This window comes from Pseudorca crassidens, chromosome 7 (genome assembly GCF_039906515.1).
Source record: "Pseudorca crassidens isolate mPseCra1 chromosome 7, mPseCra1.hap1, whole genome shotgun sequence".
Classification (NCBI taxonomy): domain Eukaryota; kingdom Metazoa; phylum Chordata; class Mammalia; order Artiodactyla; family Delphinidae; genus Pseudorca; species Pseudorca crassidens.
The window spans coordinates 39,133,753-39,147,947 of NC_090302.1; positions in this window are offsets into that span (position 1 = coordinate 39,133,753).

Consider the following 14,195-nt stretch of genomic DNA (forward strand, 5'->3'; position numbering starts at 1 on the left):
TTTATGTACATAGTTCGTTAAATATTTTCTCTTCTCAGTAAGTGGATGGCAAAGGCCTAATTACTAAAGCTGATTTCTCTCTCATCCCTTCCTTGTATAATGAAGTAAGTTTCTGTACTACAGACTCCGATGGCTTGTTAATGAGCTGTTTACCTCTTCTGTTCTCTCTCCTTCCCTGCCTCACCATCCCTGTTTTCTGTAGAGTAGAGGTTAAGTTGCTGTAACAGCACCCAACAGTACAGTGGCTTTGAGACCACAAAAGGGTTTGTGTCTTACCCACCTATGACCCAGAGCCTCAGGGCAGTGATGCAGCTCTGCACTTGCACCGTTATTCCCGTGGGCCTCCACTCCTAGTCAGCAGTGGGGAAAGAGTGGGAGTCCAGGGGAAGGGGTATGCTTCCAGGCAGGTGACTAGGAATTTGTCCATCACTTCCACTACTGGTCCCTTGGTGGGGACTTAGTCACGTGGGAGACGAGATTTCTCCTACTGTGCAGCGGGTGCTCCTGGAGAAGGGGGAATATATTTGAAGGGATTCTGGGTTAAAGAAATAGTCCTATTTTTTGTTGGTGCATTTTCTCCCTTCATGCTTTATGGTTTCCCAAGCTTCCAATATTCTTTCTCTCATGGGATTTTCTGAGGGTCTAGATCTTATCAAGACATCGATTATCTTGAATCTGATGAAACCAGTCCATTGCTTTTGGATGAGACTCTAGTCTGGTCCTGGAAGAGGCGTTCTACAGAGCTCGTCCCTCTGCTCGGGGTTTGGAATCTTGGGGAATTACCGAGACAGTTGTTTCCTCACTTGTTAAACGGGAACGATAAAATAGTCATACCTCCTTCTCAGGGTCTTGAAGGTCAGACTCAGGGATGTGAAGCACGACTGGGACCACCAACTGTCTCACAGATGGAGGACATGAATGGGAGATTTCTTCCTCAACTGTGAAGTTAGGAGGCCCCACTTCTCTCCCCCGGGAGATTGGAATCATGTGATCGTTGACACCTGGGTAAGCCAAATGTTTATGTACCTCTTGCCTTGAATATGGATTATAAACTAGTGTTCAACAAATTCAGATCCTCCTAGAGAGCGTGCAAGGCAGGTTCACATATAAGAATATCAGGAGATGAATGTCATTATCCCTATTTAGGTAACCAAGGCTCAGGGAAGCTGTGTCCTCCTGGCCTCATGGGAGATAGAACCAAATTCAGGTTTGTTCTTTCTAGCCTTGCAGAGTGGCCTGTGATCGTTCCCAGCTCTCCAGGTTTCCTCTTCATTTTATCTGAAATATTTACAACTTGCACATTTCCCTGATGTATATAGGTGTGTAGATAGGTTTGTGTTTACTCATTTAGGACTGAATTTATGCAAATGATTGTTTTCCCCATTCTTTTTAATAGGTTTTATTTTATATATATTTACTCTTGTTTTTGTTCTGTTTTGTTTTAAGTCACTCACAGTCTTAACCTTGAACGTAGGTTTCTGCCACGTGGCTCTTCCGTGGGATTGAAGTTTGCTGGGTAAAAATTGAAGGCCTAGTGAGACTGGTTTTGTAATGCCTTTTTTCATAACTAGATGTTTCTGGTACTTCATAAGAAGAACAACATATTTCATCAATATGATAATTAACATTTTTAAAGTTTTTGTTATTTGGCAGATAGATGATAGGGAAGTTTCTGACATAAATTATAATCATCCTCACAGTGGCTGAGAGATGGGATTTTTGATGGGTTAATTCTTTGACTGTTTCATGACTGGCAAGTAGCAACGGGCTCCAAAGCATTGATACAGGGATTTTTAAAATTGCACTTTTGCTAATGGCACAACGAGGTGGTGACTTTCCCAAAAGTTTTCCAGCAAATCAGAGAAAGGGATCAAATTCTCAATTTCAGCATGCTGTTTAATTCCATCAAGAGATTGCTTCCTCTGCCATCAGCTTGAGCGTGAGGGAGGACATTTCAAACCCTCCGCCCTGCTGTAGATCGTGGCTTATTTGTTTCTCAAGAATATCTTCTCTTCACTCTTCCTTCGGCAGTGAAATCGGCAGATCACCACAGGTTCAGGCTCCCCTGAGCAAGATGAAGCTTGTGTGAGGCGCATTTTCTGCCCCAGTGAACTTTCTCTCCAGACAGCCAAAACTTCTCTGGCTTCATATTTTGTCCTAGTACTTCAACAGTGAAGTGGTTTGGTGTTCAGACTTTATAGTCTGCATCAGAATCACCAGGAGGACTAATTAAAATTCAGATTTCTGGGTCCCAGACTCAGAGTTTTTGATTCAGTAGGTCAGGGTGGGACCTGAGAATTTGCATTTCTCAGACAAGTTCCTAGCTGTTCCTGAGGCTGCTGGTCTGGAGACTACACTTTGAGAACTGCTAATCTAGAGCAATAATCTTTACAGTAGAATTATCAACTATTAGAGTATATTCATATTCTCTTAAGACTGGAATAACCGTATACTTTTGGCTTTGGGCTGAGGATTAAAAGTAAAATGACAATAAAATGCAAGGCATACTGTTTTGATGTTGCTGTTCTTACATTAGTCTCTGCTCCCAAAACTAACTTTTGCAGCTAAATATTATAATAGGTCTAAACCAAAATAAAATGCAAGGCATACTGTTTGGATGTTGCTGTTCTTACATTAGTCTCTGTTCCCAAAACTAACTTTAGCAGCTAAATATTATAATAGGTCTAAACCAAAATTGAGCTCTTAAAAAAGTTGCTTTTTTTTTTTTTTTTTACTTAGCCATTACTCAGTGTGAATTATGTGAGTCTTATTATAAGGCTTGGAAAACCTACCATAATCACCTCATGTAGTGGAAGCCTCGAGAATGTACACAATGTTGGAGTGGTGATGCATAATTAAAAGTTAGAAATTGTTCTTCAAAAACCGGAATACTTACTGTATGTAGAACAATAAGCTGCTGACTTTATAGAATGTTTTTCTTCTTCAAATTATCATATTAGATTCAGTCAGTCAGCCAGTGCTTACTGAGTGGGTGACCTCAACATGGGGGCGGTCACTGGGCTAAGGTGAAATTATTCCAGCGGGGGGCACTGGGGAAGAATCTACTGGCAGTAATGGAGGGGCATGTGGGTGAGTCACTGCCCAAAGGAGACCAACGGTAAGAGACGGGCAGGCAGCTCTCAGCAGTCTTGGATGTGAATTACTCATTTGACATTAGCTGGCTAGGGCCGCCGGTGGCTGACGCTCCAGCAAGTATTTGGAAGAACTGCTGTGTTCCAGGTGCTGGTCCAAGGGCTTCCAGTTGTTTTCTCATGATTATTTTTTTATTCATAAAAGTATCATATATCTCTGATTTTCAATTTGGAAAATATGGCAAGGTACAAAGAAGAAAATAAAAACCTATAATTGTACCACTTAGAAATAATATATTATTTTTATGCCAATTATATCAACTATAGTACAGATGATTAATAATAGCGAACAAGTGAACAATTTGTTGAGTGTTTTACTATGTGCCAAGGACAGTTGAACACTTTGTGTTATCTCATTGAATTTTCACAAAAGCCCAATGAGGTAGTTACTGGTTTCATACTCATTTAACCGCTGAAGAAACTAAGATTCAGTAACCAGCTTGAGATCACACAACTAATTGTTTATAGAGTGAGATTTAACCCAGGTGGTCAGATTGCAAAGCCCATTGTCTTAATTCTACTGTTCTACCTACTTGTCCATGTGGTTTTGGAACCTGCTTCTCACTTTTTCTTTTGTTTTCAGCTTGACGTATGATTGACAAATAAAATAGTAAAATATTTAAAGTGTCCAACATGATGATTTAATATACATATACATTGTGAAAGGATTCCCCACATCCAGTTAATTAACACATGCATCGCTTCACATATTTACCTTTTTTTTTTTGGGTGAGAACACAAGTTCTACTTTCCTGGCAAATTTCAGTTATACAATACATTATTATTATCATCCTCTACCTTATTTATCTTATAACTGTAATTTTGTACCTTTACCAACCTCTCCCTATTTCTCTCAACCCCTGTCAACCATCCTCTACTGTTTCTATGAGTTTGAATTTTTTTTTTTAGATTCCACATATAATGCAGCATGCAGTATTTGTCTTTCTCTGTCTGGCTTATTTCACTTAGCTTAATGCTCTGTAGGTTATTTCATCTTGTCACAAATGGCAGGCTTTCCTTTTCAAAGGCTGAATAATAATTCCATTATATATATATATATATATATATATATGCATACATATACTTACATATGTCACATTTCCTTTATCCATTTATCTGTTAATGGACACAAGGTATATTGTTTTTGTACATTGGCTATTGTGAATAATGCTGCAATGAACATGGGGGTGCACATATTTCTTCAAGATGATTTCATTTCCTTTGAATGTCTACAAAGAAGTGGGGTTGCTAGATCATATGGTAGTTTTATTTTTAACATTTTGAGAAACCTCTGTAGTGTTCTCCGTAGTGGCTCAACCAATGTACATTCCCACCAAGAGTTCCCTTTTCTCCATGTTCTCGCCAGTGTTTGTCAGCTCTTGTTTTTTTGGTTATAGATATCCTAACAGATGTGAGGTGATATGTCCTTGTGGTTTTGATTTGCATTTTCTGATGATCAGTGATGTTAAAAACCTTTTCATGTATTTGTTGGCCATTTGTATGTGTTCTTTGGAAAAATGTCTATTTAGGTCCTTTGCTCATTTTAAAAAATTAGGTTATTTGAGGGTTTTTGCTATTCAGTTGACTTTATTATTAAAAGTTATTCACAAACAACTTACTATGCTGGGTTTACTCTAACTTGCCCTTTCTCTTTTATTAGGCATATAGGCTATTTCGAACACCGAGATACAATTCTTATAGAGAAAATGTTTGTATATCATATTCTCGCCTTACTCCTGTTCCTTTCCTTAGAGTTAATCCCAAGAAATGGAATTACTGCATCAAGAGATAGAGTGATATTTCAGATCATTGATATTATTCACTGCCAAATTGCCTTCCAGAAATATTGGGCCCATTTATACTACCCTCAGCAAAGCATGGCAATGCTAGTTTGTTTCAGGTTGACCACATTGTTCTTACTCTAAAGAATATTTGCTAATGATGGGCCATATATGATATCTCATTTCCCCATTTAGTTTTGTTCTAACTTATATTCATTCTTTGAAAGGATCCTAAAGATCTCAGCTGTTTGATCATCCTGTCCTCATACTTAATATGTCTGTCCTGTTAACAATTCCTAGAAAACCTTTCATAGACCCTTGCGAGTTTCTTTCAGCCACTTAAAGTGGATGTCCAATTTTTTCAAGATAGCTTTCTGTTGTATAAACTTGTGGGTTTTATTTTCAATATTAAGAATCAATAGTTTATAATAATTACATGTGTTAATTATTTTCCATCGTTACTCTTTGCTGGCCTCAAGGAGGTAATTTAGAAACCACAATGACGGTAAATGTTAGTAATGAGTTAAAAGCAGGGAACTATAACCTACTTCTATAGCATTTTTGTTGTTTAAAATAAAAGGTTCTTCTGTAGTTGTGTGAGTAATATCCTACTTGTAATGAGGACACAAACTGGGCACTGTTAGGAGAACACTGCATTTGGAATCAACTCCCATCAGGTAAGGATACTAGAGGTGATTCATATGTATACATATACCTACATTCATATGTACATGGCCTTGGGCAAGTTCCTTAGTCCCTCAGGATCTTTCTTCAACTGTCAAATTGTAATAAAAATGCCTACCTCACAGCATTGTTGCAGGCATTAAATGAGATGCCATTTTTTTGAGAATTCAACAATTTTAAGAAATTTGAGATTTTTAAAACAAAATTTACAAATTTTTATCATTTTTTGAGACTTTAACCATGTTGAGAATTTAACATGATGCTGGCTGGTCACTCTTGTTTGAGAAGCTGCCACTTGAGTCCCTGTCTGGCTGACCACTGAACTTACCTGCTTCTTGTTATTTGTGAATGCCTTGGGCAATGAGGAGATGGTCTCAGAATGAACTCAAGCTCGCACATCAGTAACTGGCACTGTCAGCAACTCCAGTTTAGTCTGTTGAAGCACATCTGTGGGTCTTGTAAAGTCAGGCCTCTGTGTCCAAGACCTTCTGAGCTGGCATCTTTCCCTAGAAATAACCAAACTCAGGTGTCAACATTTGAAAAGGCAATTTCTAAAGAAACTTGGAATTGCTTTGCAGCACTTATAGAGGTGCTGCAGACTTGTTTCGGTCCTGACACCGTCTGCTGGCAACTGGTGTAGGTCTACTCTTCATAGCTTATCTCAGCTCTGAAAAAGATGCTGACAGTGTCAGTAAGTATGTTGGGAGGGTACCGTTCATCTCTTAGAACACTGATCATTCAGACTGTTCTCTCTAGGAAGAAAATGTATGCATCAATATTCCTTAGAGTTTGGATGGCATATATCTCTTGCAGTTTTAAAGGCTATACTATGCATTTCACCCAAAAGGAGTGTGCTTTAAGGCTTGCACAATTTCTACCTGTTTGTTAATTGTCAGTGTCAGCATTTTTTGGATGCATGTGGCCATCGCCCTTGCTGTAAGCAGAACCTGATACTATTTCTTTATTTTCCTCCCTCTGTATCTAGTTAGAGAGCTAACCAGTGTAACAACCCAGTTTTATTGTATGCTCTGAAACCGACTGAGCAAGCAATAGCCAACATGCAAAGCCACTTACACAAGTAAGGCAGGAGGGTCCAAAAATCAGATTACTGTCTTTTATATATGTAGAATCTATACAGATCTATGTCACTAAGGAAGGAACTATAAAGCTTAAAAAAAACTGCAAACGCCTCCATCCTAATATTTCTATTTTTGCGGTATTTCCCTTAAGCCTCTTTCTATGTGCATTCACATGTAAGCACAGCACTCATTTCATTCTGTGGTATTCTGTTCTTCACATTAAACTATCACAAGTTCTTTCCCCCCATATATCTGCATAGTCTTCAGTTATTTTTATTAGTTCCATCAAATGATACACCACCATTTATTAGGCTACTTCTGCAGTGTTGCATGGTTATTATTATTTTTTTTACCACATTTTAACTCTAATAACCACTACTGCATCAAGTATCTCCATGTATAGAACTTTTTTCTTCTTTTGAACTACTTCTTTGGTATAACCTCAAGCATGGGATTTTTAGATCATAGGGTGTGAATATATTATAAGCCTAGTTTTCATGTTTGTAGTTGGCTTTCTTGTTTGCATGAAAGTAAAATCTGTTCCCTCCACCCAACACAAGCGTCTCAATCAAGAGTTTTATTTTTATCAAGCATTTCAGTTGTAATATTTCATGAGAATGTTTTATACGGCAAAATGAAAGAAAGGAACACACTGTTTCCCTTTCCATAATACAAACCATCAGCACTCAAGTGAGGTCTCTGTGACAAAACCTATGCCCTTCTGGTTTTCTTATTGTATGAAGTGACCCGTATCTCACTTCTGTGTAAAAGACAGTTGATGAGAAAGACAAAGCTCTTGTTCTTTGGGTGAGTGATTCATTGGTTGATTGCCTAGAGTTTTCCACTTGGGAGCAAATTCCTTCTGTGGTTTCCAGAGCTTGAAGAGACATTAGTTTGCTTTTCAATTTACATGGCCATTCTACTGAATCCACTACACAGCACTCTGCAATTGTAATAGCCCCAATACATAACTTCACATTTGGAATGTAAAGTGCAACCATTCTTAATAGTTTAGTTTAATGGCCACTCTTTTCTTTCCCCTATGGTTTCTTGTATATTATTTTTTTAAGCAGACAGTCATTTTAATGCTACCACATTCTCCATTTAACGTACCGTCTGCAGTGAAAATCCTTTTAAAAACAACTATAGTCCCTTGGAAAGCAAATCACTCAGTATAAGAAAACACTGATCTACAGGAAGAAAATGACCCAATGAGCCCTAGTCTGGAATTTTCCTTTTTCTTTTCTTCCCCTCTAAGCAAAGTGAGCATGATGCATAAGAAAATGCATGAGTATGAGCCGTGGGGAGAGGAGCTGTTGAGACCTGTGGCATGGCACTTCTTAAGGTCCCTGGCAGACCATCATCTGTATATTTGTTTTACTTGAATGACTAGATTTTGAATTAAAGAAACCCTTGTTTTATTTTTTTTTTAAAGCCTTATGAAGTTTCAGGTCACTTTAATTCCTTTTCTTCTTTCACCCCTTTGGCTGAACCCAGGAACCGTAGCCTTCATGACTCTCCCCTTCAGTGTTATCTTCCGAGATCAGTAAAGTAAGAGTTCCTGCTCTCAGCTCTTGGGGTGGGGGGTGGGTGGCATCCCTGATTCCGTTACCGGGGAAACCAGTATCAGATGGGTGCAAAGAAGGTAAAGGGTTCAAGCATCTTATTTGAAGTAATGAACTAACACAACCCATAACTCGCCCTTCCCCCCCCCGCCTATGTAATGTCATGGAAACAGGAACAGAAAAGCCAGCAACTGACAGTGAAGTCACGTGTCTCCGTGTCTCTCTAGGTGTCAGGCATCCTTTTGATATCTTCAAATGCCAATTTGTACAATCCCATGACATATTGTTGGGCTCGAAAGACTTTTATTTGAAGAGTGAATAAAATAGAATTCACCCAGGCAAGATGTCTGCTCTTCTAACCTTTTATCAAACAAATAAGAATTCAGGAATATGGTCCAGGTGATTATTACTGCTTTCCATCGTCGCCACTTTGTCAATGTGCAAACCTTGTCTACCATGTTTGTCTTTCTAATTTCTGAACTAATGCTTAGCAGCATGATGACTATCTGCTAGTGGCTGTAATTTATTTTATCAGATATTTTGACACTCGGAATACCTTCAGTACATGGAAGGTATTCCGAGGTGGGCTTTTCATACCTTCAGTACATGGAATGTAAAGCTTAGTGTTGTTTTTAATCTCTGCCTAAACATTTAGTCATATTGTTTACTAATTTATATCCATTTTAGATGTTTTCCCTTCTAGAAGATGTGGACTCTCAGGATGAAGTAGTTGGAAATCTTAACGTACACATCTAAATAACTGAGAAGTTCTAAGTCGTCTCTAGCATCTGTGGAGCTGAATCCCGCACAGGTAAGGGAAATGCCGTTAAAAAAATGCTCTGTCACGGCTGCAGTTCAGTTGAACATTTCAACAGGGGTTGGTTATTTTTTAGTAATGTGGGACAGTTAGTAGCAGAAGGGACGCTTTAAAAGGAACGGAGTGCTTCAAAGTCATTTCAGCTCTCACCGTTGCCATGTAGAGATGCTGGATTACTCACAGTATGAATTTTTGCCTTTCCAGTTGGCTTTTGTTAAAATAAAAATACACTTCAGTATCCCATCTATTCTGGGCTCCTCTACTAACATTAGACTTAGATTATTTAGATTAAATTGACTAGATGTTCACTGTTTAAGTTTTAAACCTCAATGGATTATTTGCACTTGGTAAATATAAATTGCTACCTATTAATGGTGGTATGACATATATAAACTTAAATTTCTGTGGCACAAACCTGCCTGACTGATAAAACACATCTTCAGAGCAATACCCCCTCTACAACTAGCTCTGCCGGAGACCACACTGCCCTAGTCAGCCACGTTCCTCTTCCTCTCGGCATCCCCGCCAAGGGAAGCTTTCCTTCCCATAAGCCACAACTCAACACGTTTTCTGAGGGCGAAGTGCTGAAGGGTTGGTTGGTTGAATGACTCACATGAGAAAAGTGCTGAAATGGATTTTGGTGCTGGCCTTTCTCCCCCTCCTGGAGAGAGAAACACGAAGATAAATCACCAGTTAGCCAATATTTTCACAAGCTGAAAACCGTTAAACTTACCATTTTCTCTGCTCCTCCTTCCCTTCTTGCTTTCCTCAAATTGACTGTGCGGCGGGCAAGGCCGGCATCCCACCTGGCTTGTCTAAAGCCCTTGATGCACGTATGATTTCTTTGAAGTAGGCTGGGAAATACAGAAATGGGTATAAATAAGCCTTTGATCTGAGTTAAACAGAAATTTCATTGTATGTAGTGTGTTGTTCCTTACGTTGTTAATTGACAGCTGCTCAGAAGCAGGTTATTAAATGCTTTGCCTTGCGTAAGTGCCAGAACTTCTGGAGTAGCTTCCAGGCACAGTCACAGAAATAGCAGTGACTGTCCTGTTGGAATGGGAAACTTTTCTCCCGGCGTTTCCATAGGCTGTTTCACAAGATTCTCTTCTCATAACTGTCTATATTTTGAATGACTCCAGTTTACGGCTACTTCTGTTTTAGGAATTGCAGTTCTATAATTTGCCGGTGATTGAAATCCTCAGTCATTCGGATCCACATTTCAATGATTCTAGCATGTGAGGAAAATCGTAGAAGAAATGAATGCCGATCAAGTAAAACTAGACTTGATAAAACATTAGGGCAAACCCTAAAGTCAGGTCTGAATTATACTTTATTTTTTGAACTTTAAATAGCAAACAACCGGGGCTTCCCTGGTGGCGCAGTGGTTGAGAGTCCGCCCGCCGATGCAGGGGACACGGGTTTGTGCCCTGGTCCGGGAAGATCCCACATGCTGCGGAGTGGCTGGGCCCGTGAGCCATGGCTGCAGAGCCTGTGCTCCACAACGGGAGAGGCCACAACAGTGAGAGGCCTGCGTACTGCAAAAAAAAAAAAAAAGAAAGAAAAGAAAACAACGACAGAGACATGTGCAAGCAACACTGCCTTGTGCACTTTTTATTGAATCATAATGTTATTTTATTTTTTTAAATAAATTTATTTATTTTTGGCTGCGTTGGGTCTTCGTTGCTGTGCGTAGGCTTTCTCTAGTTGTGGCGAGCGGGGGCTACTTTTCATTGCGGTGTGCGGGCTTCGCATTGCAGTAGCTTCTCTTGTTGCAGAGCACAGGCTCTTAGCGTGCGAGCTTCAGTAGTTGTGGCTCACAGGCTCAGTAGTTGTGGCTCGCAGGCTCTAGAAAGCAGGCTCAGTAGTTGTGGTGCATGGGCTTAGTTGCTCCATGGCATGTGAGATCTTCCCAGACCAGGGCTCAAACCCATGTCCCCTGCATTGGCAGGTGGATTCTTTTTTTTTTTTTTTTGCGGTACACAGGACTCTCACTGTTGTGGCCTCTCCTGTTGCGGAGCACAGGCTCCGGATGCGCAGGCCTAGCAGCCATGGCTCACGGGCCCAGCTGCTCCGCGGCACGTGGGATCTTCCCGGACCGGGGCACGAACCCGTGTCCCCTGCATCAGCGGCGGACTCTCAACCACTGCGCCACCAGGGAAGCCCGGCAGGTGGATTCTTAACCACTGAGCCACCAGGGAAGTCCCTTATAATGTTATTTTAATCACCAGTAGAATCCCAGAGCAAATGCATATCTGCATCACATTCCCTCACAAGAGAGGCAGAGGAAACCAGGTTTTTTTTTCCCAGCCTGAATAGAAAATCCTTTCTCCATCCAGGATTCAATGGAAGCATTTGCTACCTAAAAGCACTAGACTTGACTTTTTAAAATGCAACGCTTGACATGTTAGAGGTGAATATAAACATATGGACAGGCCCCAGACACCAAATTTGCTCAGCCTGACAAAACAGAGAATAATGTGCCTTTAAAATATGTGAAAAGTAAGAGGATACTTCATTTGTGTAAAAAGCCGTTACTTCATTCCACAAACATTTACTATGTGCAGGTAACTCTGGTAGGTGCTCCTTGAAGGACATAATCACACTATGGTTAACATTTATTGAGTACTTACTGTATGTCAGGTACTTTACTAAGTGCTCTACTTGCCATATTTTATTTAAAAAGAATAATAAGACATGGTTTCTGTCCTGAAGGAACTGCATCCAGGGCCAGGATTAGGGTGAGATGAGGACTGAGCCTCAAAGTTTAAGGTGATGCCAAAAATCTCAGTGATCAAGATAAATCATGTTTTACTGCAATATTTAAAATATCAAAATTGGTGTAAAAATCTGATGACGTGGATGAACACTCATTCATTGCTAGTGGGAATGCAAAACGGTACAGCTACTTTGAAAGATAGCTGGGCAGCTACTCGCAAAACTAAACGTATACTTACCATTCCGTCCGGCAGTTGTGCTCCTTGGTATTTATCCAAAAGAGCTGAAAACGTTATGTCCACACAGAAACCTGCACACAGATGTTCAGAGCAGCTTTATTCATAATTGTCAAGATTCGGAAGCAACCAAAATGTCTTTCAGTAGGTGACTGTATATGGTGGTTAATTTTATGTGTGAACGGGCCCCAGGGTACCCAGACTTTTGGTTAAACGTTATTTTGTTGTGTCTGTGAGTGTGTTTCTGGATGAGATTAACATATGAATCAGTAGACTGAGTAAGGTAGATTGCCCTCCCCAATGTGGGTGAGCCTGATTCAATACTTAAAGGCCCAAAGAGAACAAAAAAAAGACGACTAAGTGAGAATTCATGTTTTCTCTACCTGACTGTCTTCAAGCTGGGACAGTCTTCTCCTACCTTCAGACTCTGACTCGGGCTGGAACTACACCATTGGCTTTCATGGGTCTCCAGCTTACCGACTGCAGATCTTGGGACTTGTCCGTCTCCATAACCACATGACCCAATTCCATGTGATCTCTCAATCTCTCTCTCTCTGTCTCTCTCTCTCTCTCCCGCCGTGTATATACTGGTTCTGTTTTCCTGGAAAACCCAGAACACTACAGTGCATAAACTATGATAATCTAAACAAAGGAATATTACTCAGCACTAAAAAGAAATGAACTATCAAGCCATGAAAGGCATGGAGGAAACTTAAATGCATATTCCTAAGTGAAAGAAACCAATCTGAAAAGCCTACATGTAGCCCCAGGCAAACCATCAGACGACACACCTGCATGAGACCAGCACCACAGTGACTCACATGGCCAACCAACAGAATTCTGAAAATTAATAAATCATTGCTTCAGGCCCCTACCTTTGGGGTGGTTTGTCACACAGCAGCAGGTAACTGAGACAGGTGGTCTGTTAAAAATAGAAGCTGGTCTCAGAGTATTCTGGCTTCTGTAAGGAGACAGGTTCAGAAACATATGACGTCTGCTCTAGGCCTGGTGCAGCCCCTGTTTTCCGTCCTTGTGGGCATTGTGAACAGTGCTTTGCCTGGAGACATCAGCAAGTCTAGTTGGGTCAGGCAACAGTCCATTCAGGCACACATGGTATTCTGGAACTGGGGACTGCCCTGAAGCTGTTGGGCTGCAGGCCTTCCTGTGCTTACTGCTTTGTTCCTACAGGACGGTGGTACACGTATAATCATTCTAGCCGAGTAGACAGCTTGAAAACACCTATATTCCCAATGAAAAACTGAAACCTAACATCTCTATGCTAATTACGGCATACTTGGTTCTGATTCAGATAATATTTGAAGGACTTACAGAATTTGGAGTATGTACTCCTGATTAGGGTTCTTCACTTTCTAATTAACTGCCTCTGGAGTAGGGATTCCGGAGCAGGGTTCGTGCTAACTCACAGCAACCAGGGAGATTGACAGTAACCTACGTACACATGAGGATCACTGATTTTATTGAAGTCTCTTCCTTCACCTCCTTCTCCAGGCAGCAACCTTAAACCTAAGTAGAACCCTGTCCTATAGAAGGTGCTGAGTTGAAAGAGGGTAGGACTCTCCAAGGGAGAAGGGCAGGGCTGACCATGGAGGTTGGGAGGACAGCTAGGGGTCCATCCAGGAGGAGACAGGAAAAAAGCAAGAAGGCCTGGACTGACTTTTACTCCTATTCAGTGTTTTTAAATCAGTATTTCCCAATCATCTTCAGGCTGTGGCACACACAGAAAAGGAAAATATTCATTAGGTACAGTTGGGGAACAAGAGAGTCTGCTTGTGCACTGCGTATCGCAACCTCTGAGGGGACCTGTGGTTTCCCCATGTGCCTCAGGGCAGCAATGGGATGTTCTGGCTAAAAAAAAAAAAGAGCCCTCCTTTATGGCATATATATGTACTTAAAGTAAATAAAAGTTGACTATTTCAATAATCTGTAGGAAAATTTTCACTGCCCTTTGAGATCACTGGAGACACCCTAGGCTGGGCAGAGCTGGGGCTGAGTCTCTGCACCCAGCCTCGTTTAGTCACAAAAACTCAGGAGGAATAAGCAGAAGACTGTAAGAAAGGAGACTAGTCTTAAGCAGTGGGAATTTAAAACTGCATATTGTAGAAAAAAGATGGCTTTATTTCTTCCATAAACTCTAGAAATTAG